This window comes from Poecile atricapillus, chromosome 5, assembly GCF_030490865.1.
Source record: "Poecile atricapillus isolate bPoeAtr1 chromosome 5, bPoeAtr1.hap1, whole genome shotgun sequence".
NCBI classification, from domain to species: domain Eukaryota; kingdom Metazoa; phylum Chordata; class Aves; order Passeriformes; family Paridae; genus Poecile; species Poecile atricapillus.
In genome coordinates this window covers 10,436,923-10,443,102 of record NC_081253.1, presented here as the reverse complement: position 1 = coordinate 10,443,102, position 6,180 = coordinate 10,436,923, and positions in this window count along the sequence as shown.

Sequence of the window (6,180 nt, the reverse complement as noted above, 5' to 3'; positions counted from 1 at the left end):
AGAAAAGAAAAAAATAAGAAAGAAAAAAAAAAGGCAAAACCCGCAAACGCCCCCAAAGTCTCCGCAACGGCCGGGCGTCCCCAGAGCCGGGGTGTCCCCGGCGGGACGCTCAGGGCAGTGCCATCGCCGGGCCCGGTACTTCGACACCGCCGAGCGCGCTCGGCTCCGGGGGGACCGGGACACCCCCGGCTCACGGCCGCCCGCCCTCAGCCGCGCCGCGGCGGCCGCAAGGGCTCGGGGCGCCGCGGGGGAGCCGCATCGCAGCGCGCCCGCACCGCTCCGGCCCGGCCCCCGCCGCTCGGGGTCGGGCGCAGGGCGGGCGCTTCGCCGCTGGCCGGTCGGCGGGGAGCTGGCGAAGGCTCAGGCTCGCAGGGATGCGGCAGCCGGCGGCGGCGGGAGCATCCCCTGCCCGAGGGGCGCGGCGGAGGGGCTGCCCGGGGCGGACCGGGCTGCGACGGCGCTCCCGGCTCGCCTCGCCTCCCAGCGGCGGAGCCCCGGCGGTAAGGCACGGCCGGCGGCAGCCGCGCCGCTCATGCACCCGGCCGCCGCTCCCGCTACGCCGCGGTGCCTGCCGGCGGCCGCGGCGCCTCTCTCACCGGCACCGGGGGAGAGGGGAGAAACCGGCAAATCTGAAAAATCGGAAGGGTAAGGGGAAAGAAAAAAATTCCAAAAAACCCGAGCGGGCGCAGGGGCGGGGGCTCGGCGCTGCCTCCCCCGCGCTGCCGGCGGGGCTGCGGCGGTGCCGGAGCGCGGCTGCGGCGGAGCGGGGCTGCGGCCCCGCGCGCGGCTCTCCCGGGGCCGGTCCCGGCCGCGCTTTGTGCTCCCCATTCAGCCGCGCGCCGGCCGCCCCGCCCCCGCCCGCCCCCATTGGCGCGGCCGCGCCGCCGCGCGCCGCCATTGGCCGCCATTGGCCGCCGCCCCGCCAATGCGCGCGCCCGGGGCGGGGCGCCTTAACCCCTTCGGCACCGCCCGCGGCCAGCGGGGCCGGGTCCGTGCGCTGCCTCAGGGCTCCCGACCGGGGCCAGCCGCCTCCTGATCGGCGAGGCACGGGCGGCGGCATCGAGCACCGCCGGCCGGGCTGGTGAACAGAGGAAAATCAAACCCCAGAAAAGCCTCTCAGAACATCGGCACCTGTTACTGGACCTACCTGAACACAGAAATCAAGGGTAAAATGCACACACCGGTAGGTTTACCTTTTTTTCTTAGCCACTTAAGCTACGGCCCTCACCTTCACCCGACAGCGTTTTATGGCACGTTCCCTAACCTGGGAGTGATGTATGACGACATCACAGCAGTTCCCAGCAAGTTTCAATCTCCAGACTCTTCCACAATGTTCTCGCAGGTGAACCACTCTTTCTGCAGATGCGAGTGAGCCAATTAATGATTTACAGTGTTTTGAAGGTAAGCATCATATGTACTAAGAATAATATTATTGCTTGATGTTCTGCATCATGTTTTATTAAAAACAAACTGTCATATCAGATAACTGCTTGGCTTAAGCTGTTGAAACTGGTAATTGTCTAGATGTTTGTTCAAACACTGACAATCCCTGCTCAGGAGTAGTCCTTAGCAGTAGTAGTGCTGAAGCTGTGGTTATCAAGGGACAGAGATAAGCAACGTTTGTAGAGAGGTAATATCGCTGGACACAGCTGGGGAAAAAAAAGCCAAACCAGATAACCTTCCCAACAGAAGCCCTTCACGTGTCCTTTACACGTGCAAGTAACTCCACAAACAATTTAGGCCTTTGTGCATTTCAGTGGTTTGTAAAGCCATATGCTGAATTTTCAGCAGCTTCTTCCGCAGAGCATCTTTTACTTACCAGGAATTCACAGTTAAAGCTTTTCAGTTAAACAGTGCACACAGTGGGGCTCACTTACATGGCACTTTCCTGACAGATGCTACATACTGCAGCCGATCACTACTGGACTCACAGTTTGCTTTCCATGAGGGGATATTTTTATATATAAATGCCACTACCCTTCAGATGGAATTTATAATTTCTTGTGATATTGTACAACACTTTCACTATCCGTACACTACTTTTGTTCTATTTGAGTAGAACAACACTTAGGAATTGTGTGGTTGGTTACCCTGGCTGCACAGTGCCTGAACCCAAGGGATAAAGACAATAAAACAATTCATCAGTGAGCTGTAAACTGGGACACTTCTTTTCCTTTTGTACACAAAATCACATTTTGGAGTTCTTCTCTCAAAGTCATCAGTAAAAGATCTCATATTTCACACTAAAACTAAGAAAAAGGAGAAAGGTGATCCACAAAATTAATTGGTGACCCTAAAATTAATTGTTTCACAGGAAATTACTATGAAGGTATGTATAAGAACCAGTCAACATCCACATCTTGTCACATTTAGTTCTGGATATCAACAAAGCATTGCTCAGGTAACAGACCAAGTAATTTTAGTATTTTTATGTTTCACCACTGGGACTAAATGAGGTCTTAGCTTTTGCATCATGATAGCCTCTGGAAGCCTGAATCCTAGGCAGGACTCCAGTCACAGAAAGCTATATCCCCAGAAAGTTTATATACAGAGGTACCAGGAAAATGATAGTTTCAATTCTAGGGTATCATTCATGTTTCTTTTCACGATGCCATTTTGTTTGACACACAGTTTTGCTTTTCTGTAATGTCATAAGTATTGATGCTTAATCAATTTCAGGGTGTTTAAAAAAAAAAAAAAAATCAGCCAGAGGGGAAAAAACTTTTGTCCTTGCTACAGGGGAAAACAAGTCTTCAACCAGAAGTTTGTAACTTTAGAAACAGATAGGTAAATATGAGGTGTTGAGTTTAAAAAAGTAAAGGAGCACTTAGAAGAGATTCTGCAGAAAATCCGTAAAATGTGAAAAAAAAAGATGTTAAGATGCTAAAAGGTGTCTTAGAAGCTAAGAGTAGCATGAACTAAATGGGTATTTCACACAATGAAAACATAAAAGGCTATAAAAAAGATGATGTAAGATTCCACTTGGATAGTAAAAAACTTTAATGCCCACTTGTAGCTGATGATGTTACTGGATCACACAGAACAGTAGTAGAACAAAGGCAACAAGCAGATATTAAGGATATTGACCATAATACAGACAGCTTATCCACAGCTCTCCTTCTAACATGCAGTTTCTTCAAGCCCTAGATCTTGCTTCTAATTCAAGAACCTCATTACAAATGGCAGTAAGATACAATGTTTGTCTCTCCCAAAAAAGTAATGCCAAAAGCAAAACACTGCATATCCTGGGTGGCTGTAAAGTCATTTAAAAATGCTGAGCATTTATAACAAAAACATTCAGGCAATCATTCTTTGTTAGTGAATTATACATAGACAGGAGTTGCCTTTTTCTTTCACAACTTAGCCCAGCTGTTTTCTAAAGGATGAGTGTAAAACTGAGGAGCTTCTATATCTCACTCCCAACACAGTTATGTACAAATCATGACCTTGGTGGGCAAAATTCCATTCACTACCTTCAATCATACCTTAATAAAATTCTGGATTAAAACTGAACCATGTCTCTTTTTCAAAAAGTATTTTTCTGCTTAAAATAATACCTAAATAGAAGCAAACACATGGAAGATTTAGAGAATGCTTGCACAAAATCACTCAAATGATGTCACCTCCTCAAGAACCTTCAGGAAGCCTTGAGGCAGTCAACAGGGAGCTAGTGTGGCAGATCTAAACTTCAACACACAAGTTCACATAAATTCTGGTTTCACATGTAGTCTCATGATTTGTATAAAAACATTTTTTACTTTATTATTATTACAACAGGTGCAGTAGACAAACATTAGCATTCTTTCTTTCCATTATTTACTTCAAATGGGGAATACCAACTAGACAGTGACCTCAGAACATCTGTATCACATTTCACTCTTCATGGTCTTCATGCACTGCAAAATTCATGGAAGCATTAAATCCAGAATGTTAGAATATCCAAAGCAGCCCTTTGAAACCAAGAAACAATCACACAATCCAGCCTGGAGCCATGAAATAGTCAAACTGAACAAGCTGCTGCTACAAATTCTCTTGCTCCACACCACCCCTCTCCCAATAATCTGATGATTCAAAAGAAATAGAAACATAAGTGAGAAAATAGTGAAAACACAAAACCACAGTGACTTAAAAAATAAACAGAAAGCCCAACCCAAAACAATCTGACTCATTACTGACTTTTGGGGTTTTTTAGGGATACACAAGAAGCCTAGCAAGACAAAGTGCTCATTGAATCACATTTATGTTTTTTCACAGCAGCACCCATATTTTACCCCAAACGTAGAAATAAAATATCCTGCATGCCCATGCTGTTTAGACCAAGCAAAGCTGGGGTACAGATCTGCATGTGCATGTTCGCAATTTCAGGATTGCATCATGAAATTCACCATAATGCACATAATTCATGTGGTCATTCCAGGGATTTCACATACTCATGACATTAAGAAAAAAGCAGCCAAGGATTCCAGTTCTCACAGAAGGTGAACACAGCAGCTCATTTGTTAACTGTAGCACAGATTTTACCTGCTCACCTTTGGATAACAGGGCTGAAATGTCTATACCAAGTGGACTCGTGGAGCCTCAGAGCACAACAGTAGGCATTTTACATCTTTCTGTAGGAGTTTTACATCTTTCTGTCAGCAGTTTACTTACTCAAAATCCAGTATGCTTAGGCCTCATCTGCAGTTATGCACCACCAGGAACCTGGAGCACAGCAGCCCATGAATGCTTACATCTTACACCCTTGTCTGAACACACCTGTCAGCCTAGAGCAGGTTTCCACATGTCTGACTTGACAATACCTTTTTTGAAGAATAATTCTGAATTTTCAGACTGCACAGTATGCTTCTGCTAAAGGGCTCTAACAACAAGGTAACAGGGTTTTCAATTGTCTTACTAAGCAACTAGTTAAGTAACAGTATCCAGTTTTATTAAGTAAACTATCCAGCAATGTCTGACTTTCAATTTCACATCCATTTTCTCGCCGATGCAAGACAGCTTTTTCCACTGTTCCAGTCTGCTAACAAAGTGCTTTGTTTACTTAATCTAAATTGCACCAAAAAGCTGGGTAAGGAAACTCACTTGATACTCAAACCAGCAACTTTCCCAGCAGTACTTTATACACAGGAGCTGAGGACTAAAACAAAGCACCAAAGTCAGTGCATCCAGTTCTTACAGTCTTGTAATAAACACCTGGAGGAAAATAAAACAAACTTCATGTCATCGGCACACTAGACTAAACATTGCAGCATCTCCATTAAGTGCTGCTGTACTGTCTTAATAAACAAACAAAAAATTCCTCCCAAAACCAAATACCACCACCCTCGCCCCGAAGAACAACAACTACTGCTGGATTCCAAAGGGAACAGGAAGAAAGTTTCATGTTTTGTCAATGCCCAAATATTCTTTGGGAAACACAGTGGTAGAGCTCTGTAACCTCCAGTACCTCTTCTCTTCCATCTCATCATTTTATTGATGGTCATTACGTAGAGAAGACCAGCACTTACTATCTTGTCTTATCCAGTAAATGAAGAGGATGTATTTTATCCAAAGAAACCTTTAAATGGCAAACTGATTTCATAAAAGCCATCTATTGTCAGGCGGATTAGAGGGTCCTCCACTTCCTACGTACTCACCACAACTGATGGTTTTTGTGGGCCTGTTACATGAAGAAAAGATCTTTACATTGCCATCAACTTAAAACTAATGTTAGATACCTGAAATGCCTGTATCCCTTTATATATATTATTTGGATTATCTCTCTAGAGTGAGACTCATCCAGTGTCTTACCCAAGAGGCCGAATGTAATTACACAGGAGCTACAATTCTGCAACTTCAGGTGCTCAAACCAGAAAATGTCAGTACTAAAGTTTTTCATGTAGTTTTACAAATGGTAACAGTTCATAAAAGACTGAGCAGACTGTCTGTAGCAGGAGCCAAAAACAGGACAAAATGTAATTCACTGTTCACAATTCAGTTCAATAGGCCTCTACAAAAACTTCCACCAAAGTATTTCCCAGTAATAACATCCTCGTTTAGTACCAGGTAATGTAAAATTTCTATGTACAAACTGCACAGAATAAATTAAATCTAGAGAGGCAGCTGTGGCACGGTTTGTGCAAGTGTAATTAGACATGGAAATGTTTCTAAATATTGTGAATTATGATTTCATAGAGGAAGATG